Source organism: Bactrocera latifrons, unplaced genomic scaffold (assembly GCF_001853355.1).
Source record: "Bactrocera latifrons isolate USDA-ARS-PBARC rearing strain unplaced genomic scaffold, ASM185335v1 scaffold_88, whole genome shotgun sequence".
Taxonomy (NCBI): domain Eukaryota; kingdom Metazoa; phylum Arthropoda; class Insecta; order Diptera; family Tephritidae; genus Bactrocera; species Bactrocera latifrons.
In genome coordinates, this window is record NW_017537578.1 from 1,069,176 (window position 1) to 1,094,304 (window position 25,129).

Genomic DNA, 25,129 nt, shown 5'->3' on the forward strand with positions numbered 1-25,129 from the left:
GCCGCTTCTTTAACAGGGTACCGTTGTTTGACATACGCAAATAACAGATTTTTAAGGTATCACAAAAAATATTGAGGTTATGCAATAAAAACTGGTCTCTATTCGTATGATTTATATGGATCATAACAAATGATAGAGCTGGAATTCTTATCTAGTAGACCAATGTTTGGAACCTGAGGCCGTCATCTATGGTTCATTGTATGAAATTATACTTGAAGAAGCTGAGTGGTCCAAAACATATTAGGAGAATTAGGTTTCGGTCTGTCCCGTGTGTCACAACTAGTCTGCATTTTCAATAATATGATAAGTGATTTGTGAGAAGCAGTACTAGATAATTTCAGTGCTTGTCAAGACGAACTAATGGGTGATCCATTTCGAGGTTCTCTACTTTTTTATAGACAAAAAAAAAAAAAAAAAAAAAAAAAAAAAAAAAAAAAAAAATTAAAAAAAAAAAAAAAAAAAAAAAAAAAAAGCCCAAACCATGAAATTATCTGCTCACCAAATTGTTTTCTTAATAATTCCATTGATAGATGTGCTGTGTTACAGCTCCTGAAGCGCCCAATTTCGCTTGTTTACGTATCCATCGAGCCAGATATGGGCTTCAGCGCTATACAAAATTTGGCTGGAAAACGTCGAATCTTCTTGAAAATTTTAATGCGCCAAGTTGTTCTATATGTCAGTCCGTGTTGCTTAGCGGTCTTTGTGTACATTCTCAGCTACGGCTGCTATATGTTCCTCAATGAGTGCCAGACATGGTCTATTCGGTCGAATATTATCCGATAATGAATGTATGGTCTCAAGTTGGGTAATGGTCTTGTGAATAGTACGGTTAGTATGCCATGTTGTTGTCTGTTGACCATTAGTTGAGCTAAGCGCGAGAAACACATTCTTTACAGAATGTGAATTTTCGTAATAAACTTGAACGATTTGTAAACATTCTTCAGGCGTAAGTCTTTTCATGATGAATTACCAAACGATACTTAGCAACGTGATCTGTCAAAAAAAGTCTATTGAAAACTACGACTTAGATTAGCATCAATTGTTATTAATAACACCACAGTGCTACAGAAATCCAATAGAGTGGGCCAAGTATGTATTTACCAAAAAGCTTCAAAACTAATGTGTTTTAACATGTGGCTCGGAACACTAACTGGTCACTGTCCGGTGGCGAAATATGGTCGCAGAATGAAACTGACAGATCGATGGGACTGGAGGCAAAGTCTGGGCCAAAGCACCAGGGGCAGCAATGGAGCATAATTTGTGCACTTGTATGGTATTATATTGGCAAGAGTACGATGTACATATCTGGGATCCTCACGGTATGATAATAATATGATACACCTAGTAACTGAACTCCATCTGTTATCGCAAAGGACCAAAAGTGGTCTATATGTGGCGCGTTGGCCTACCAGATTAATCTAACCTAACCTGACCTGACCTAACCTGACCTAACCTAACCTAACATAACATATGACAGAGAGGGATGTAAAAATTGGCACATTACTCGAAGTAAAAGATGAGGAAAAAGCAATAGTGAATATTTTAACCAAACTTATAAACACTTTAAATTAAAGCTGCTACTAAAAGGTTAAATCAATTCAAATTAAGCACAAAAGGAAGTGCATAAGTAAATTATGATGTTTTTGTTCAGTGAATGCCATGTGACAACTATACATATGTATGTACATATATTATATACACATTTAACGACAGAGCTGAGAGCTAAGAACAATTTAGTCATTACTATTCATTGCAATTAAAATTAATTTTTCGAAACAATAAACAAGCAATGCAACTCATTTCAGCTATCAATTCCATTTTATTATGTAAGCAGTTGTGTATGTTTATGTGTGTGTATATATGCGTGTGAGTGCAAATACAATATAAAGTTTATTCCGGCTTCAGACTCATAAGCGCACAACATAATTTAGAGCTTTTTCTAATTACTCGTTGCAAAGAAAAGCAACAAATGCAACCCTGCTCCCTTTTTTAACCTTATCAACCATCCATATTACAAATACATATGTGTGTGAATGAACAAGCGCTTAATTGAACAATCACCATTTGTTGGCCTGATTTAATTTTTATGCTACAGACAGCCGAAAGATGTCTAATTTTGCAGTGTTTCTCCCGCCGCAGCCGCAGCCGCTGACGCCACCGCTTAAACCACAGCTGCACGCGTATCAATGCCAAATGGGCATTTACGAGCTCGTATGCCGCGTATAAAATGAAATCGTAAGGAGAACTATGAAATTACACTGCAATTGCGCGCTATTAGCTCTAAACTTTGTGCTTAGTAAGCTCATTTCGTGCATGCGGCCACATGTGTGCTCACGTGGGTGGACGACGGCGAGATTTTTATTAACGGCATTGAGCGTTCGCCAGTGCACCGTTTGAGCGGCGGACCCGGGCGTCGCGGCTATCGGGGCGGCGTAATTATCTCATTGCACCGAAAATGTCCATAAATATTAATAAATTGCAAACAATACAATATGCAGTGTGTGAGAGCTATAAAGGCGGCGCTGACTTGGCGTTGGTGAAAAACACCGGAAAAACGGCAACATTTACACCGCCTATGCCATTAAGGCACGCAGGTGGAAATTCGAGTGGCCCTCGGCCGTTCGTTGGCCGCTCGAGTAGCTGCCATTTTGCCCCGCCTTGCCTTGCTGCGTGTTGACCGCATTTTTTCCGCTCGGTCAGATATTTGAATATTACAATGAACTCCAACGAAGCACTAACAACGGTGCAGGCAGGCTGTATTCAGCGCGCCGCACGCTGCATGCCACATGCCATATTCAATGTTCTACGCTTGCATTCAAATTACAATTTAATTGCAATTTCGAGTAGTGTGCACAATTGGCGCTGTGAAAGGTGAAAATTCCGCAGATCATATGATCCCGATGGTAGTTCGGCCGGCGCCTGCAAAACGCAGTTGTTAAGGAAATTTAAACAGTGTAATTAAACGTTTTCAGAGGCAGTTAAAGTTAACTGAAATTTAAGTAATATTTCTTTATATTAAATTTGAAGCTAAGTTCAGTAAATTTCATTTTAGTGAGGTTATATTAAACTTTTTCTAGTTTTTTTTAAAGTTAAGTTAGGTTAGGTTACGTTATTATATTCAGCCATTTGTGAAGCCAGACGAAAAAAACTCTTACGAGTTGGAGTATGCAGTCATGTGTAGAAGTTCACGCTAATGAAGAAAGTTCTCTGATTGCCATTCGATTGGGAGTGACCAAAATGATTCTTTTACATATGGTTCAAGCAGCGCACGACTTCCGGTCCGAGACCAAGGATCCAAAAAACTTTCGTTTGAAGGTGACCTAAGAGAGCGAAGGCGGGCCACCCTTTCCCAGGATTGTGAACCGAATGAAAAGGAAATTACTGTCACGGACGAAAGATCCTCCTTTAAGAGGTGTCTACGCCAGTGGAAAAGAAGAAAAAGGTTAGATGTTGGCTATCGGAGATGCGCCCTGAACCTATCTCCAATCTTCTAAGGTATTTTATTTCTATTTTTGCTGCGGAATTTTTTCCTTGATCTGACAAAGACGGGCATTCGAGCAGGAAGTGTTGCGATGATTATTTTTCATCTTCTTCTATACAGCTGGCATCTGATCCTGATCCAGTGTGTCCAGTGTCCAGTTGGAACTCCTGAAACTATTGATGATCCCCGCTGAGAACCCTTTGTATATACCTCTTCTGATATTCCCAGGGAAGAAAAAAACTTGCGACTACTTAACTACTGGTAGTTGACCAACGAGTGCTGAACTGGTCTGAGAACCAACAGTTCAGTAGTAAAAAAAGAAAATCAACGGAACTCATACCCGTTCCGTACTTATTGAGACGGAAGAACCTATCCCAGCAACAATTTGAAAGTTCCCGACAGTGTACTGCTTCTCCAATACTCTTCGCAAGCTATGTTCTATCAGTGAAGAAAATCACCGTTCCTTTTCTTCAGCGGGTTATTTCCTCCCTCAGAGAAACCACAGCGAGGGCTAAGATCGATGACCTAATCGGCAATCCAAGTATTTTGGAAATAAATCAAAGTGTGCGCTTACTGACGAGGATCGCGGCCAACTAAGTCATACAAATACTGACGAGAGCAGCCCGTTAAGCCCTCGCCAATTTTGTACGAGTGTAGTTTTTTCCAACGTCTTCAAGCATACAAGAATTCCGTAGAACATTAGGGGCTTAACTATTGTTTCATAAAGCTAAATAACTAACGTTGGTGAGAGTCCTTATCAGTTGCTATTGATTTCCCTGCAGCAGTACATGGCAACCTCGGAGATTTTGCACTTCCTAACAAATAAACTAGTTCGGTTTTGCTCGGATTTATGGAGAGAGGATTTTTAGCAACCCAGTTGCTTACTTACTATGTTAAGGTGACCCTAACTTAGCTCAAACATGGTATTCAGAAACTTTCCTTCAGTGGCCAACGTCCTCAACATTTTTCAGGAGATCATTAACAATCATGCAAAGGTGGACCCATATGTCTGCAAAACTAAGTTAATTGCAGTTAAGTTTTGGAAAACATCCAAAGAGATAATCCGCATTTTCAAGACCTGCTTAGACGAAAGAAAGTAAGAAGAGGTTTCGAAATGCTTTAAGTGACACTAGTTTATTTTCGAAGCGCCTTTAATATTCTGCTGCAATGACAAAGCTTAAATATACCATATCCACATATGTGGCATGCTGTTGCATGCAACATAGGTACATATTTCTATTTTTGCGCTCCGTTAGCTTGAGCATTTATAGCATGCAGTCCTGCTAATCAAAATATTCACAATTTTTTTTCAAGATCACATTGCGAACAGACTCTGACATGCAAGGGTAAATAAATATTGCGGGCAATTATCTGCTTCAAATCGCGACATTTGCACGGGTTTCCACGAACCATACACATGTGCTGATGAAATGGCTCGAGGCAGGACTGAATAGCGCTAATGGTCCGACATTATGCTCCTAAAGAGGTCACCGGCCCATGCAGGCAACAGCCGTGTGCTCAGAAATGCTGACTACTAATGCAGCCGAGCCGACAACTGAGTGGCCAAACGCTCGTTTAATTTCACTAACACACTCCATTCCGCACTTAGCGCACACTTTGTTGTTTTAGCAAAGGGTTGGGTGGGGGAAGTGCCGGAAAAGTCTAATAAATTACAATGGTTTTGTGTTTTCGCAAAAATTTATGATATTGCGACTAAGTGCTGCAAAAGCGACTTTGTCACACACACACGCAACCAAATATGCATGCAAATATATATGTATGCAAGTGTATATAGAACTAACAGTACATAAGTGACAAATGAACAGCTAAACTGCAGTTTGTTGTTGTACATGTGTGCCGACATTTTCGCATAATTTTATTTTTGTTATTTTTGCTGTCATCTGCGGCAAAATAAACTGTTTATGATAGTAAAATATGCAACATTTAATTAGAGCAAAATAAATTGTTTATTCAATTTGCACTTTCCGAAAAATTTACTTTCATTCTATAGACATTATTGTATGCAAATGTGTATAAGTATATGAGCGCTGCCTTTTATTTATATCAGAAAAGTAAAAAAAAAAAAAAGGATGTTGGTGAAATTCATGCAACAAAAAAAGTACTGAAATTTGGACGTCATACTTTTTGGACATCGTGAATTTAGTTATTCACAGTGTTGCTGTTGTTGTAGCTGAATAAATAACTCACATATAGTAAATACACTGCTTGACTAACTAAAAACTGGGAGTCAACGCTAGTTCTCTAGAATCAACTAACGTGAGAGCTGAACAAGACATAAGCTTTCTAGAACCAAGCTACTCTGACAACGAAGAGGGGCACGTCCAGGAATCTGTAACGAACGAAACACTGCGTTTCATACCGGTTTGAATCGTCATTTTAGTGTTACCAATATGTACGTGTTCAGCGATTCAGTTATTTCAAAGGTAGGGAAAGTAGAAGTGAGTTTTATAAAGTCTACAACACCTAAGGGGTCCACCTGGTGTGAAATTAAAAGAACAAAACAATTATTTTACTATTTCGATTTAAAGATAATTCGTTTTCGCTGGCCTTTAACCAATAAAACTAACCTACTTTCTTCAGGTCCTTCTCCACTTGAAAGGGTTTAGGGTTTGTTCGTCGAAACAGGACTTTACTTTTCAATTGACTACTAAGGCTAAAGTAGCAACTGTTGACAGAATCACTAGGCATTGGGTTACAAGGTTGATGTTTTTGTTAGTGTTAACATATGTCTATTTAGCTTTGCAGCTTGAATTATTTTTTCCAGGAGTAGACTGAAGAAGTCGCATGATATTGAGTCGACATGTCTGAAACCACGTTTGGTATCGAACGGCTCCTAAAGTTCCTTTCCGATCCTGATGAAGCTTTTGTTATTGTTCAACATCAGTTTACACAACCGTATTAGTTTTGCGTGGATACTAAATTCAGACTTAGCGGCATAAAGGCAACTCTTTTTCATATTATCAAAAGCATCTTTAAAATCTATGAAGGCATGGTTTGGGTCGATCTTCTTTTCACAGATCTCAATAATAAATTTTACAGAGCTCAAGCTCAACACTGAAAAGATCCAATTAGCTTGTTGGTGATTGGCCTCCAACCTTTTACACACACCGTTTTATTGAACTTTAGATTGGCATATATTTTAAGGTCCTCGTTTTTGTGTATTGGCAAGATTATGTTCGAAGCATCAGGCATGCACCTGGTCACTTCTTCGCCGCCGTATTTTAATAGCTCGGCAGTTCATCGACTTTTATTTATTGTTGTTCTCAGTTTTTCTCATTTTCCTTAAAATACTTAACCTGAAGGACTTAATTGCTATGGTATATTTTACTTCTTGATATGTTTTGTTTTAATCTGAAAATATTCGCAGTTTGATTATTTTGAAACTAGGATACTTTAAAGAGATCTCATAAGACCCATTAATACTTTTTCTCCACTTTCAAGTTCTAGATTTTCCTTCCTACGCGTATACTAAATTAGACTTACTAATTGGTGCTTGTCCAAGTTAAATTTAATGTGTTTATTTAACAAGAAGTGTTTCTGCAAACAGTGGTGCATGTATCTAAGCTACACACCTCTCTCACAATTTGTTCACACATATGCATACCTTCCATTCATATTCACATAGTAATACCGAGAGCGCGATCGAATTTAAAAACGATTTTGAAAAGCGAAATCAACTAGCAAATCGCAATAATTTTGTTGTACTTTAAAAATAGATTCAGTCGGCTGCAACATGTCGAGTAGCAAAATTCTCCAATCTCAATTAAGGAAATCCTAAAAATAAAAGGCAACTCCAGCTTTCATTACTTTCATTGCGCGCCGAACGTGCGCACTTTTGTAGCTTCAAGGAGTGTTGAAAATTTTTTAGAGCTTCCAGCGGGCCAAACTCAATGAAAACAGAAAACTGCGATTCACCAGCCTTTGTAATGTATTGAAGTATGCTTTAAGTCGTTTGTTGCACGAGCGTGTGTGTTTGACTCTATTTCATGGACGCGTATTGAAAACTCCTCCAGCGATTAGTTGGAAAGCAATTGGTTTAGTGGGTTTTATTTATTGGGCATTTTTGATTTTTTTGAATTATAGAGATTTGCAAAAAGCTGGTTTTGAATTGCATGGCAACCCACATATGCCTTATATTTTAGGTAGCATTTCCATATGAAAAAACGAAATTTTATGGCAATTTTTGTTGTTTTGTTGCAGATGTAGACATAATAAACCAAGACATAATAAACCAAGTTTAAAAGAAATTTAATTTTACGTCAGAGGCTTAAAATATAGAACCTGGGGAATTATTTTTCAGTTGCTGGTTTTTGGTGAAAATTTTCGATTTTGAATTCCGATTTCATAAGTTTAAAAAGAAGATATTTGAGATTTTGGCGTTATATGAGGGTTATTATTACAAATGATAGGTTAATAGATTGTATACTATATATTATAGATTGTAGATTAAAGATTAAAGATTAAAGATTAGAGGTTACAGATTATAGATTATATATTATAGATTAAAGATTAGAGATTAGAGATTATAGATTAAAGATTAGAGGTTATAGAATAGAGATTAGAGATTATAAATTATAGATTCTAGGTTATAGATTACGGATTATATATTATAGATTAAAGATTAGACGTTATAGATTAGAGATTAGAGATTATAGATTATATATTATAGGTTAAAGATTAGAGGTTATAGATTATAGATTAAAGGTTAGAGGTTATAGATTAAAGATTAAAGATTAGAGGTTACAGATTATAGATTATATATTATAGATTAAAGATTGGAGATTAGAGATTATAGATTAAAGATTATAATTTAAAGATTAGAGGTTATAGATTATAGGTTAAAGATTAGAGGTTATAGATTATAGATTAAAGATTAGAGGTTATAGATTAGAGATTGGAGATTATAAATTATAGATTCTAGGTTATAGATTATAGATTATATATTAGAGATTAAAGATTAGAGGTTATAGATTAGAGATTACAGATTACAGATTATAGGTTAGAGGTTATAGATTATAGATTAAATATTATAGAATAGAGATTAGAGATTATAAATTATAGATTCTAGGTTATAGATTATAGATTATATATTAGAGATTAAAGATTAGAGGTTATAGATTAGAGATTACAGATTATAGATTATAGGTTATAGATTAAAAATTAAAAATTAAAGATTAGAGCTTATATATTATATGTAGATTATAGATTAGTAATTACAAATTATGTGTTCAGAACTTTCAAACCCCAAATATGGTTTTGAATTTTGAAAAAAAAAAAGAAACGTATATAACGTATTCTTTAGCTTAAAGATTTAAAAACCAAAATCACCACTGGAGCAATCAGATACTTTAAGTGCACATACCGAGAATTCAAATACATGTATTTACACTTAGCTATATGAGCCATAGAAATAGAGAAACCAACGGTTATATCTCCACCCTTTGGCCTTTTGTCAAATTGTTGATGGCTTTGCTGGCGTTGTCGCCTTCACATTGCGCCTTTGGGCGGGCGTTGGACGGCAGCGGCATAGCGTACGTGATTTGCACATAAACTTCGGTTGCAGTCAGCATTTGACCAACGATTTTTCCACAAATCCAAATTCATTTGCTTGTTGTCCAACTGACACCTTTGCCACAGAGCACGGAACACGTCGCACTCGCGTAGTGAAATGGAGAGTGCTGAGGCTGGTTGGATTGCGGAGAAGAATCACGTAGTGTTTTTTAGGCAGTAAATACAAAAGTAAGCTTGGATTTATTTTTCAGTGAGTAACCGATGCCATTGTCACGTGTGTTGCTGTAGTGCGAACCACAAGTTGACCCACTTTTGTTGTCAACATAAAACTTAAGTGGTTGGGACGCAACAAACACATGTCACACATTCATATGTTGTAAATGTTGAACTATGTTTGTGTAAAAATAGTGTGATAAGGCATGTGTCCCTCAAAATTGAAATATCATATCTGAAATGCGAGAGTTTAAGGTTTCAGGCGAATTTCCATTAGTGGAGGCGAAAGAAAATGGGGATGGAAAAATTAAAATTTGCCATAAAGAGCGGTCATTTAATTCTCTTTTGGGCACTTGAGTTTTGTTTAAATTATTTTTTCAATTTTTTTGTTTTTTGTTTTTCCTAACGTGAAATTTGTTTGCCATTTCGCAATGAGATAGGTGTGAACTTTGCTTAGTTAGTTAAAATATTAGGATTTACCCGTACAAGGCAGACAAATAGTTCCTACTCTTATTTCAATAAAACTTCTCATACTGATATTATTCGCGCCTCTAGGGTTATTATCGCTTATTAAGTTAAAAAATATTTTAAATTAGTAATTTCGAATTTTTTTTGTTTTGTATAAGTACTATCCTAGTCTTCTCTCCTTAACACTTACTTGTTTATTATTTTCTTAACTATTTCTCTAACTCAGTCTATACCATAAATCTATCTTGATTTCAATATTTCTATCTTAATCTCTTTATCTGATAATCAATCTCTTTCTATCTGTCTATATCTCTACAAGTATATAGCTTCATCCATATTTATGCATCTTTGACTCTATGCCTTATTCTCCATCTCTGTCAATACCTCTATCCACCAATCTAGATCTATTTCTATATTTGCTGTTTAGCCGATTTAGAGGTCAGTCGAACTGCCAGAATCAAGTAATGCTACTTTAGCATTGACATCTACCATTTAATGATGAATAGGTTTTAGACTTTGCTAAATCGATCTTATTAGGGGTTTTTGGTGGCAGGTATTTAATATGGTTACAAAAAGTATAAGCGTTCCTCTTTCCTTTGTATATACGCGAAGTAGTTTCTCTGTTTTAGAGATATCCTCTAAAATTTTGACTTGGAGCTGGTGTTAACGGATCACTAGTTCTTACAAACGGATTTTTAAGCAGGCACGCTACAAAGGAGGCCAATAGGAATAGAAAAGATCGTATTGATGCAAGAACTGAAGCCGCTGAACCAACTGAATCGTCGTATGTTCGTGAACTGGACTGACCAACAACTTGAAAATGATCCGGATTTAATCGAATAATCATCTTCAGGGATGAGGGTCATTTCTGGCTGAATGGATTCGTTAATAAGCAGAAAATGCATTATTGTGTAGTCAGTAATACAGACATACTCCATGAGTCACCATTGCATCCCAAACAAACTTCGTTTTGGTGCGTTTTATGGACCGGAGACGTCAATGGACCGTAATTTTTTCATGATGATCAAAACCGGTACGTTACTGTGATTGCCTATTGTATATTGTACCCAAAATGAAAACCGAATATTTTTGGCCCGAGTTGAATGATATGGACTTGGTCAATGTGTGGTTTCTACTTGACGGCGCCAGAAGCCAGACAGCGAATATCACAATCGATTTATTCAAAACGAAGTTTGGTGAACGAAAGCGCACAATCAATTCCTCGCCGCCTCTATCGTGCGATTTGAGTCGCTAGAATATATTCTGTGGGGCTACGTCAAGTCTATGGATTATGCCAACAAACCAGCGGCCATTGATGAACTTCGTACGTATATCGAAGGTGAAATTGCAGCAGTATCGGCCGATTTATGCTCGAAAATCGTCGATAACTGATTTCAGCGTCTGGACTCCTGCAAGGGTGCCCGTGGTGGCCATGCAAAAGATATATAAAAATATATTTCTACAAAATTTGGCGAATATAACTTTTTAAGGCAACTCTATAATATCTGAAGAAATTTTCTATATGGGATCACTATGTTATTTCGCTGTCATTCAAACGGAATGATCAAAATGAGACGCTTGTAAGGGAAATGTGAACATACATATATGGGGTATTTTTTTTCTTCCCCATATTCCTTTATTCCCAGAAATAGGTTCTTAAGCTTTCTTCATTCATTTTTTGAAATAAAGTTTTCTCGATTGCTTTAAAGAAACGAAACTTAATATCTACAAAATTTCATATTTAAGCAAAACCTTGTTGTAACAACGTACATGAAATCATTATACATGTGTAAATACATACGTACATATATTTTTATGCGTGTAGTCAGGCAGCAAATTACCGACATTAAAGTTTACAAACGCATGCGCACGCGCCAAAAGTGTGCAAAGCGAAGAGTAAAAATGAACATAAATTAAACTGATTACATCGATTACGCCAACTGACATAAGACCACGTATCTGCATACATGCACACGCACACACACACATATGTACAACCACGCGTCCCAACATTTATTCGCATTTGTCGCCTGATGCACGAGGCTGTGTGCGCAGGACATATGCGCGGCAAACACAATACAAAAGAGGAATTATCCTCGAAAATGGGACAAGCACCAAATCCACACACGCATACGCACACACATATTTATATATGCACCGAAATTGTAGCCCTCTTCAGAATGGGGCCATTGACCTATATACAGACAAACAACAACTACAAATGCTATAAACGCGTAGCAGGCAGGGGAGTGGCTGCGGCGAGGCGCGTAGGGTGCGAGCAGCCGAAAACCATTATCTTTATTATTTCTGCAAATAGTGCATTAATGGCTGCCTCAAATCGTGAGTGACCGGCAAAGTGCAAATACGGCGAGTTGGACAACAGCAGCATCTGCCAGCGGCCCGGCGACGCAGCTGCCTCTCGACAACTGCGCATTGTAGATAGTTCATTGAGTGTGTGCTATCAGAGCTACTGGCTGCAGCAACAATAACAACAATGCGGTAGCTGCATCGGTACGCGTTCGTGCAACGAGATGTGCGCTATTTGTAGCGCGTGAGTGTGCGTGCGTGCGTCCACCGCGGCGGCGGAACGTGCGTGAATCGGTGTCATAAAGCACCACTGGCAGTTAATAATGCACCCCTGTGCAGCGCCGCATTGAATTATCACCGGCGAGTTTGCGTCTGTTGGAGGGTGCATATGTGTCTGTGTGTGTGTGTGTGTGCGTAGAGAACATAAAGAAATGTTAAAGTAGTAATGACTTTTATGGCACTTGACAGTTGGCACAATGGTCAGTCCAATTTAAGAATTAAATGCTGGTCGGTCCTGTGCATAGTTTATGAGAAGTCTAGCGTGATCGACCATCACGATCTGACTGGTCGGTCTTGCCACCTTGAAGGGTAGTAATCCTGTTATATAATGCTGTTCCGTGGTCACAAATATATATATATATATATTTTCTTAGAAACGGAAAGAAGCAAAAACGTTAACCAAAGCTATAATACTGCTCACAAATACAAAAGATTCCACACAAAAACTTTGTGGATCAGTTTGTAACTTTTGATGGATCAGTTTGTATGTCACCTATACGCCCTAGTAGTACGATCTTAACAATTTCATCGAAGATTATACTGTTGCTCTAGGCAATAATCCGTGTCAAATTTTGTGAAGATACATGTCTTGTAAACTAGGAAAATTTTCATACAAGAACTTAATTTGGATAGTTCAGTTTGTATGGCAGCTATATGTTTAAGTGATCCGATATTGGCTTATTAAAGTAATAAAATAGTTCCTTGAAAACAAAAGAACTTGCGAAGATCTCTAAAACTAAGGGACCACTTCACTTTTGTACAGACGGACAAACAGATGGACATGGATGAATCGACTCAGCTCAGCACGCTGGTCCTTTGTTATACATACATATATACATATTATAGGCTCTCCTACGTTTTCTTCTGGGGGTTATAAACTTCATGGCAAACTTAAAATACGCTGTTCAGGATATAAAAAGATAAATTCGGGACGGAATTTATAAGAAGTATTCTTAGTCTATGTCAAAAAAATGTATAGCCTAATTTTTCTGGATTGTAGCGACGTTCAAGGCTTTGCTGAAACACATAAACTGAATTCAAGAGACACATCATAGAATCCCAAGTTCAAAATAGTCATAAAAGCTCTTCTAAGACAGCTTTGTTTATATTAAGCCATATGCACAATTGACTTATTACATTACTCAGTTCAGCCTCGCAGTTCGGCCATGATATAAACATAATTTGTAATTCCTAATGGGTTTATGAAGACACAAAATATATACTTGCATTAAAACGTTAAATTTCTTGGTTTTTATTGACCGATAGTATTTTGTAAAATTAATTAACATATTGCACAATATTAGCGGGGCCAATAACCCTTCCTGAACTTAATGACTTAATGAATCTACTTTCAGCAAGGCCAAAAACATTTTATCTTGCTAAGGTATTTTATCTATTGAGCTATATAACATGTAGTATATACATTTTTAGCTTCTAGCCTAATAGTAATAATATCTTCTTGCATATAATATCAATCTTAGCTGTGATTTCTTTGTTTTACAGTGAATCGGTTGATTTTTGAGTGATACAAACCTTTATTTCGGGGTCAGAGGAACACAATATCTATTTTTCAACGGGCTCAGACGACGATAGACTAGATTAAGTTTGAGGGTATTCTACCACACGTGGTCTATTATACTATTCAAAAAGACTTAATTAATCAAAACGTTCTCCATCCTTCTTACTATTTTTAACTCGATTAAGTTAAGCATTATCGAGATATTCATCGTCAAGCATTAATGAAAAAAAAAAAAAAAATTTAAACCATTTTTATAAATTTTTGCCAATTAATAATTGGGAAAATTTTTTCGTTGAGCCATAAAATTTATTGTGATCAAGCTTCAACCGTTAATATCTTCTAAACGGCTGGGTTTATGGAAAATTTATTTCGTAGAGCATTCAATTTTATACACTATGAAACTAGAAACTGTTTCCTACACTTAGACCTTTTTCAAGCGGTTGGATTTGAATATTTTCATCTGGTAAAGGAAAAAAAAAATTAAATCCAAAAGAAAGAAAATCTTCCAATTACCATTTGGAGTATATACTATTAAATACTTCTTGGAGATATCAATGAACCTGCACTTCACTGTACCATGCGCAAATAAATATTATTTTCTTGATCCACCCTATTGAATTTATTATAAAATAAATGCTCATTTAATTTTTGAGTTAAATGATTGACATTTTTAATTTAAGTATTTTATTGAGGTTTTGAATTTTTATTGTTACTAAAGTAGGTGCGTGTCTTCGATAAAACAACATATTACTCGCCTAACTGTAGGCAATGTTTTTCTGAAAATTTTAATTTAATTGCTTAGCTCACAATAAGTAGTATACCTTTAGGCTGATTTTAATAAATGGGATATATGACTTGAGCAAAGTACTTGGCGAAAGCAGGAAACTGTTTATTTACATTTTTCGACAATATTGAAGAAAGGTCTGTGTATAATGTATTGGTGTTTAAAAATATTTGAATGTACGGCCAGAACAGAATTGCTAATCATATAAACGTAAGTATAGGTTTTTGGTATAATGGTACACAATGCAAAGCTGTGTATCAGTATTTGACGTTGTTCCAATTGACACTCAATTGCGATCGTTAGAGTTGCACTAATGACGCATCGCTCACTCACCGTGCGAATGTCACGTGCCACCAGCAGCAAATACAAAGCACGCACACTTACGCACACACACGCACCACTAACAAGAAAAAGTGTTCGTAAGTGAGGAAGTGCAAAGTTTGCAAGGAACCAATTTTGCGAAAACAGCTTTTTTACATTCGCACCATCAGCGCACGCACACCAGCGCACTGGATTTGTGTCCGAATGGCCGTGTAGTTACATAAGGTAAATGTGTTAATGCATCGGCACATATTTAAGCGCACGCAAGCATTCGTAAGCGCTTAAGTGCATAAACATGAGCATCTCCACACGCACACACACAAGCATGCATACAAACAATAGCCGCTCATATGCATGTGTGTGTGTGCGTTGGTAATGCTAACACACGCTAGCTGTAACAAGCATTGTTGGCTGCAAGGACACGAATCCGTGCAAATGCAATTGGAAAGCGAAAGGAAAGGCAAGGGAAGGCAAGGCAAGGCGAGACAAGGAAAGGAGAACAAAAATGCTGAGACCAAAGCAAAGCAAGTGCCAAACAATGGCGCGAAATAAATAAATAAACCCGACGACCAGCAACGCCCACCGAAACATGTGGCGCTCATGATGAAAGGAGTGCTTGCAACAACAACAACAATAACAGCAGCAGCAACGTTAACTACTGGAATTACATCAACAAATAGCGCTGCTGCATTGTGGATTGTCCGCTGGCTGCTGGTGTTTTTGCCGCTTTTTGTGGCTGCAACGAATCTGCATTTGAACATACACACACGCACACATACGCATCGCATGTGCGGTTTTTTATTTGCAGTGCTGTGTGTGGGTTTTACAATTGGGTCACGCGTCAATAACAACAATTCGTGTGCATGCTATAGTTGAGCGTCAGGTGAACACACACACACACACATCCATGCACACGCATTGATGCATGCATACATCAGTGGCACAAATGTTGATACTCACGCAAAGTTCGGGCCACAGTCACGCATTATTGCATTGATGAACGCGCTGGCATGCCGAAAGAGCTGATGTGTCGAGCTGTTTGTGCGACTTACAAGCTCAGCTGTCCACTTACATACACGCATACAAGCAAACATATGTGCGGCAGTTACACAAACACACACATCCACCCACCAGCACATGTGTTTGCAGATTTACATGCTCCGTTGCATGCTGCGCGTGTCCCACTTTCGATTTTGCGCTCGTTGTTGATAACAGCAGGATGCACCCGGTGGTCCACAGTGGCCCGCACTGGCGTCCGCGCGTCTCCACAGGCAATTGAGCTGCCCATGCATGTGTCCGCAGCGCTGGTGACCCATTTCCTCTTATGCTATGCTATTTACCCATAAATTATTAATTTTTATCTTATTGCCACGCGGGCTAAGTTTAATTTTTCACACAATGCCGCCCTCCAGCGCAACCTTCTTTTATTCAGACAGGAGATATTCTTTTGTGAAGACTGTCTGTTGTTCGAGGATTTGATTTGTGATTTTTGAAGGTATTTCGTGCAATTGAAAAATTGTCGCAGGGAAAGCGTGAATGCTAGATAATATAATTGGTAGAATTACGCTACCGCTTTTTGGTACTGCGTGAAAGGAGAAGTTCATACTCGAACCACAAGCATCGGGTACTTTAAGAGTATATTTGTAAGGCTCTTCATTTACAGGATTTGTCCCGACAGTAAGAGGTCCGATTTTCTTCCGCCCCGACTGTACTTCGGAGTTTGCGCGCATCGACAGGATTCGGTAGATGGCGTTCCTAGCTATCGTACGTGAGCCGTTGTCTCCGAGCTCCTCGAGAGTCAGCACAAACATTTTCGCGCGAAATGTTTCTATGAGTGTTGCAAGATGCTCAATTTCTTTTTTGACATCAAAAGCATTGTCCACTATGAATTTATTCCTCCTGGACAAACCGGCTATGCCAAGTTGTCCGCGAAAGTCCTCAAGAGACTCAAACGTAGCGTACGACAAGACGTCGTAGCCTATCACCTACCTACCATATTCTACAAAGAACCTGACGCATGATCCTTATCAGTGCATCGCCGCCGTATTTGAATAGCTCGGCTGGCAATCCATCGTTCACCGCCGCTTTGTTCATTTTCAGACGGGTAATTGCTATTCGAACTTCTCCATGGTTGGGCAATGGAACATCTGCTCCATCGATTGTAGAACCGGGTTCGCCTTCTCCTGGCGTTGTACTTTCACTGCCATTCAGCAGGCTGGAGAAGTATTCCCTCCATAATTTAAGTATGTTATGGGCTCGGTCACTAGATCACCTTTGGTTCTTGGTTCTATTGTGATCTCAGCCCTCAAGGGACCGTGCACAACCCTAGAGAGGGATATTTAGACTTCAAACCTTCAAACGGATCTTTTTTGACTATCCAGAGAATACGTGGTCTAAGACCGGAAGTGGTGAGCTGCTTGAGCCTTATGTAAAATATTAGTTTCTGGCAACTCCCAATCGAATAGCGGTCAGAGAACTTTCCTCACTTGCGTACACTTCTATACATGACTCCATCCGTTTCCGTAGATTTTTCAATATTGCTTACACCTGGAAGTATTTAGCCGGCTGTGCTTTGCAAGTTGCAAGCGTTTCGGTTACACCCAAACTTAGTATTTCCTTGATTTGAATTTTAGTTTGTATTTTAAATTAAATTTCATGTTTCATTCTTATATTAATTTTTATTCAAATTTTAGTTTTTGTTTTAATTTAAATTTATTTTTTAACTTTAATTGTTTTATTTTTATATTGAGTTAATTTACTTTACTTTCAATTGAATTTTATTCCTCCATAAATCTATATCCTTTATATCCGTCTCACATACACGCGCACAACAATAGTACAAATCACAACAACACTCTGCTGGCAGCTCCATTACAGCAATGACGTGTCGTTGCGGCTGTTGCACTTGCCATGCTCTGCTGGAGTTGGATGAATTTAACACACCATCTGTGTTGATTCATACACCACCAGTTGACAAACGCACTGACATATGGCAACTACAACCACACCCATGCAAATCAAGCCCCTCTACACAGCGCTGCTACACACAACCACACACTTGCGAAATGAGGGAGCACATACACAGAAGCTATTTGCACAGAAGTCCGTTACTTTTATTGTCATTATTCTTTTATTTTTATTTTTGCATAGATATGGCAGCAATTAACTTTTACTTCTCGTGCCGCTGAGCGGTTAGGGGCCTACCATGGCAATGGTTGAAGTTCTCTCGGTGTTTACATTACATTCGTATGAATTCGAGTATTTAAAACTTCTTACTGTGAATTTCAAACTTCAGATATCATAACAGAAGCTGGCGAATGGAAGTATGTGTACGTTGAATTATACAAATATATTAAATTTAAATAGAAATCCAAAAACTCATAGCAATGCAAACGTATGCCAGTATTAATAGCAATAAATTTATTCTCTTAAAAAAAAAAAAAAAATAAAAATAATTCTTAGCATACATATACATATGTTTTTAACGGTATTTCATAAAATGCTAGTATTTATTCATACAATCGAAATTTAAAATATTTTGCGTGACAATATTTTCAAGGCTTGCCTTAACAATGGCGAGTGTTTCTCTCCAATAAATAAATGAAATTAATAAACTCAATTATGTAAGCTTAAATCAACATTTTAGGCGTGAAAATATGCGAACAATATGTTTACCGTTAAGTCCAAGCGTGCTTTTTAAACTTTTGTTTGTACTCTGGAAATTTCAATTGGCACATCAATTTCAACGGTCACCAGTGGCATTAACAGATTGACGATGCAGATTATTGGACACAATAGAACATTCAGTTGGTCATTATGAAGCATTTTAAATTAATTTGTATTTTTCTTCAACAACATGATAATTTTATTGATACGGTATGACTATGACCTTATAGCTTTACAATTTTTCCTTATTTATCGCAAGTGAGCTCATTACTTATATAGCGCGATCTCTTTAGGTTTCCTACTTTTTTTAAAGTTAAAACACAGAAATTTCAAATTTAATGGGGAATGTTTAATATTATTCGAAAGAATATTCTTTGGCATCTCACGTCTCAGATGATCCATCCGTTGAGTTCAAGCTTCGATGACTTATTCGAGCATTTCGACTGGTAATTGGCCAATCACACTCGTGACGTTTTGCTCCAAGGCTTGAATTGCAGCCGAATTGCCTGCGTAGACTTTAGACTTTATATATGCACAGAGCAAAAAGTCTAACGGTGTGATATCACCGATAAATTATCTGCTCACCGAAGTGTTATCTCATTGAATTTACGCTCCCACCGGCATGAAGTTTAATGAAATATAGAAAGATGATTCCACTGGCATACAAAATACACCAAGCCGTTGTCTTTTCTGGATGAAATGGAAGCTTTGAAAATCTCTCTTCTTCGGAAGTGCGGCAGTTTTGCTTGTTTCCATACCCATTGAGCCCGAGATGGGCCTTATCGCAGAAAAGAAATTTTCTTTGAAAACGAGCGAAACATGAAACAATACCTCATTTGACTAACGCGATGATCTGTCTACAAAATGTTATTGAAAAAAGTACCTCTACTTGGATCACATGTTACAACTATTTTGTATCAGTCTTCCATAGAATGTCTTATTCATTCCTATCTTTGGATGTGACCCTCTAGAATTTCATTCTCTGTCCAGTTTCAGGGAATTGATTTAAAGTTTTATAGTGAGGCGTACATAGTTCGTTACGTGATGTAACGAACGTGAAAGTGATCTAATAAATATATTGCTATTAGTAAATACCAACACTTATATATTTTTGGATTGACACAATAAAACTGGTTGTGTGTTTGGGAATAAAATTCTACCTCTCTCCTTATGAACGTTAAAAACGAAATGCACTTTACTTATGTCTCAAAAAAGTTGTTACTTCATATGAAGGAAGAAGTGCTAAAATCTGTCGAAATCTTATGGCTATAACAGCTTTTATTATCTTCAACTTCATCTCATATAACACTTATTACACAGTACAACAGCTATTTTGGGTGGTGAGAAATTCTAAGTCAGGGAGATGGTACTAGGTCAGTATAGTAAAATGCTGAAAGGGTTTGGCGTTCGTATGTGTCAGTTTTTTTTATGACCTTTTAATTTTTTTCCTTAATTCCCATGGTTTTCCATCTTAACAAATTACTACTAAATGGTCCAGATATACGAAAGCTGATTAAAAGTGACGCTTTCAACAATATTTTGATTGACGCTGAATTGAATGCATGGCAGGCAATCAAAGAAGTTGTTGGGAGGCTTGTTGGGAACGCATCGTTCTAACAACTACGATGCTTCTGTCGCAAGGATGGGAAGAGCATTCTCGGAAATTGTTTTTTTTTTTTTGGTTTTTGCCAAAATGTTACAACTGAACGAAAGTCATCAAGATATGGAAAAAATGGGCCAGAAGGTCATAAAAAAACCCTTTGAGCGTTTTATTAGACCTAGTACCATCACCCTTGGAATTTCTCACCCCCCAGACAATAATCCCAAAAATGTTCCACAGTGTTATAAGCTTCGGTTGGGATAGCCTGCAGAGCTCTTAGTGAATGACTTTTACATCAATGGATCCGTGCGCTCCCCGAAGCGAATTTTTCATTTTCGAAAACACATGGAGCCAAACCTGGCGCTACACTAAGCTATTAGTGAAGACCCTAGTTTTGTTTTTGGCAAAGGGTCAGTCACAATTCGCTCATTTACGATTTTTTCTCGTAGATGAATAACCGTGATTTTGGTCTGACTTCATTGTGGTTTTTTTCGGTATCTTTTTGGAGCGCCATTCCCTACATTTTTAAACCATTTCGACTTTAGATTCATAAACCCACTATCGTTACCAGTACAGATGTGTTTGGTAAGACTTTAGCATTGAAACGCTTCATACCCGAAACATTAAGCAAAATGCTGAAATGATCCATACAAAATGGTGATATCTTCTCTATATATCAGGACAATTTTCAAGAACGGCTTTCTTAAGATAAATTTCCATTGAATGTTTTGTGCCACTTGGAGCAGTTCGACTCAAATTTATTCAGATATTAGAAGAATATTTCTAATACTGGTGGTGAACTTGGATAACTTTCGCCAACAAGCATCTTGTCAAACTTACTATAAAAGCAACTGTCTTTTGAACCCATACCAAACGGTTACAGATACTTTGTCAGAAATCGAAATTTATGCAATATTTTGTGAAATCTCATATTATCTTTTTCGAAAGCCATCTGACTTTAGCCCATTTAATTGCCGCAAATAAATTCAAATTTTCTTGACAACTCTTCCCTGCAAATTGCTGCTCGCACAGTTGTCATCCTTCGTTGCTATGCATTTCCGTTTCACGTGGGTGAATTTTATTTTGTATTTCTGTCCTACTTCCAAATTGCATGGCGAAACTTTTTCCAGCATTTGTTTGTGAATTATGTATATCTATGTATGTGCTGCTCGTGCGTACAACAACACAGATGCGAGAGTAGATGTGTTGAAAGCGGGTGTTGCTGTCAGCATTTAGCACAGGGTAGTAATATCAGCAAGGTCATCCATCTAGCCAGCCTTTCAACGCATTCGAGCGGAGTATTTATTATGCATGTGTAGCTATGCTATATTCATATGAGCATGTATGTACGTGTGTTTGTATGTAAATAAGTTTTTACGGGTGTTCTCTACTATGTGTGTGTGTGTGTGAATGTATAGTAGTTTGCAGTCCGCAGTACGCATTGCTATTCCCATTTACTTGCCGACCAAAAATAAAAACCAAAAGATTGAAAGCCAAAATATAATAACAACAACAACAAGGTTGTGCACTAAAATGTAAATGAAAATAACTGTAATTCAGGATGTAAAATTCTTTGTGACGCAAAATATGCAATGTCCTTTGCAAGCAATTTTGATTCACATTTTATGGAATGCCCAGACAGGCGCAAACGCACACACACCTACACATACACACACGTAAACACGAGCGCTTTTATCCGAGTGTATATTAAAGACTGTTGGGCAAAGCAAGCGACATAGTGCCAGCAGTGATTATGCCGGATTTGCTTTATATACATATATATATATATATATAAATTTATATACGTGTATGTGTGTGTTTGCGTTTGCTTTTTGAAGTGTCGACTTGGTTTACATTTCATTTGTAGTTAATTCCGTTACTCGTACTAAATCAAAATTCAGTCTCAGCGCTTCAAAGGTTCAAATGCGAGATTGATGTTTTGCACGGGAGTGAAGATTACTGGGAATGTGTCTATGTGTGTGCGTGCTTGTGTTGAGATTTATGCACTTTTGAGTGCCAAGTCAGAAAATTTTAATGTTTACAAAGTGATAACGGTAAAATATGTTTTTGTTTGTTGATTTCTGACTTTTTATAAACTGACTTCGATCCATTTTTGCGAATCGAACAAAATGCTAAAGTTTGAGCCCACTGACTCCGAATTTCAGTATGATGAAATGGAAAACCTTATTGAATAGAAATGTTAAAAGAGCGGGAGAAATGTCGCGTTCCTTGCTGTCTCTATCGGTCTACTTTTGTAGTGTTCTTTTGAAAAGCCCTGTATTTTAAAAACAGCAAAGTAGAATCTCTCTAAGTTGTCTGAAGTATAAGTAAGTACTAAGTACAACCTGATCAAATTTTATCCTAATTTTAGCTAAAAAGTTTTTTTTTTTGTATAAAAATAAGCTCCTGCCTTTTTTCGGTTATGCCTATTCATTAACCCACGTTTCTTCACCAGTAATGAAGAATATAAGGTCCTCAGCTACATTGTCACACAACTCTTTTCCGACCTCTACTCCATGTCGTATTACAAAAATATTCAGGCCTTTTGGTTATAAACTAGATTGACATGCTTCATTCCCAAATCATTTACGGAAATCTGTTGAGTCGTCCATAAGAGATACAGAGATCTTGCATTATCTCTCTGATGCCACGATTCAATCCATCCGATCCCCGATACTTCATTCGGGGCAATTCTAACTTCTTACTATAAATTCCATGGTTCTCATAAAAGCTCGTCTCTTGCACCATGAAAAACTCAATAACCTTAGAACATCTTCCATCAGGGTTCAGCTGACTAGTTCCGTTTTCTACAGACACCTATCAATAGTATTGAATAACACGTTTAAGTACAAGCTTTTTGATATCTGACAAACCATAAAGCGGGAACGAAATTTTACATCATGCGATCGTTTAATTGAAAGTATATTTAATTACAATCACTCTTAAAAGCCATCCAAACATATCCTGAAACCCAAAGCATCGGCGATGCTCTGACCGCCAAACAATTGACACAGAACAGTTTAGTGGACATAAAATAATGACGGAATTCCATGTTAATGTCATGTTCTGAGAACTAATCAATGTGGTAGCAACTCGCACATACCATTGGAAGAACAACACGGCCTTAAACTAACTCCTTGATGATTTTTAAACACTCTCTTCTCACACTATCTTTTCTGCAACTAATTCTTGACTTAAATCGTTTTATGATTTATCAATAATGCTCGGATCGCATTGTAGGTTTTCTAATTTGGGGTTATTAGTATTATAAATTATTTGATACCAACTTTTTAGAAAAGCTTCACCGGATAATAGATTCCAAGAGCAACCCGCATTCCGATCTTTTTTATTTGATATACGTTTGTTCAAAAAATAACGAAAATTTAATATCAAAAATTTTAAAGTCGCCACGAAGAGAAAACCTCATTCCGATAGGTGCAGGATGGAGGCGGTATCCATTCCTCTCACTTCGGTGAGATGCCTGAAGGAATGCACTTCCAAGTTTTTAGTCCTAACCTTCAAGAAAGGCTTCCATACAGCTTCTGCCAATGCCATCTGGTAAGATTACCAGCATAACAACATGGACGCCAATAGAGCAATGGCCTGATAAATACCTCACAACTAGGGAGAGTCGTTCCTTGCTGAGGAAAAAAAGATCACTAGGTCACTTGCGATAGATCTTAGGCCAAAAGGCTCCCACGAAGCTCAGCTATCTTTAAGTAGAACGTATCCTCTCATTCTATGATAGCGGTTCTAAAGTTGCTTTCCTTGCAAGCCCATCTGCTTCCTTACCATAAAACTAAAAGTTGAAGAGTTTTCTCGTACATCTTTTTCTTATCTAAGCTAATAATCTCGATAGTTCGTTTAATTGGTGAAGAAACTCTCGACTTTGCCTTATGTAGCAGGAGAGCAACTCCTTATAATTCTTCACTACAGGCTGCAGTAAAATTTTAGAAAACATTCGCATGTATTATTATTTGTGTAACCTTTCATGTTTGCTGTCAGTTATTTAGCATATCACTTTTTGTTGTTATCCTTGCTATAAAATTTCCTGCCACCTCCCCTCACTTGCAACATGCGTTTGGTAAATTTCGCTCTTCAACTTGTAATCTGCCCGTCGGCATGTCGTTATTTGCATAGCAAAAATATTCTTTTGCAACACATTTTTTCGCAAATTCTATATGATGTGGTAAATATTTTCTTTATAGCTCTGAATGCCAGTTATTTTTTCTACTTTCACATAACGGAAGAAAACAGCATAAAGCGCTACACTTGCATGCATCCCTGTCCTTAGTATTAGAGCGTATAGTGAAAATTGCATGGAATTTCTATTTTTCACTCTCCGCCGAGAACGCTACAATCCCCTTCCCTCCAGCCACTTTCACTGCATCAAATAGCAAGTAGTAATGCTTAGTTTAAATTGCATATTGTCTGTAAATATGCTGAGAATTTTTAATTAACATAAGTAAAATTTGTATGCAAGTCGGCGATGGCTGGGAAATCGCGGCACAGCCAACTTTTTTCCCGCCGAGGCGTAGAGTCGCAGCTGATACTAATCGTATGTTGGAACGGCATTCGCAATTTTCATTTGCAATTTACGGCGTTTGGTGCGAAAATAAGCAAAGTCGGAAGCCGAAAGCCATAGCAGAGAACACGTACAAATGAGCAGTGGAAATCAGTTTTCGATTACTTGCGCGTGAGCTTATATAGAATTAATTAAGAAACGAGAAAGTTCACTGCTCACATGTTTGAAATTGTTGTCCTATATTTTGAGGGATGTTTCCGTGTCGCCAATCGTTGTTCTACTCGTAATACAAATCTGTGCTGTTCTGGAAATGGTTGAGTGTAGTCAATCATTCAAATATAATTTTGTTAGAAAAATATCTCGAATACTTTTATAACACGATATTTCTTCAACCTAGAGCTATCGCAGATTCTATAACTTAATCACCAGTAGCT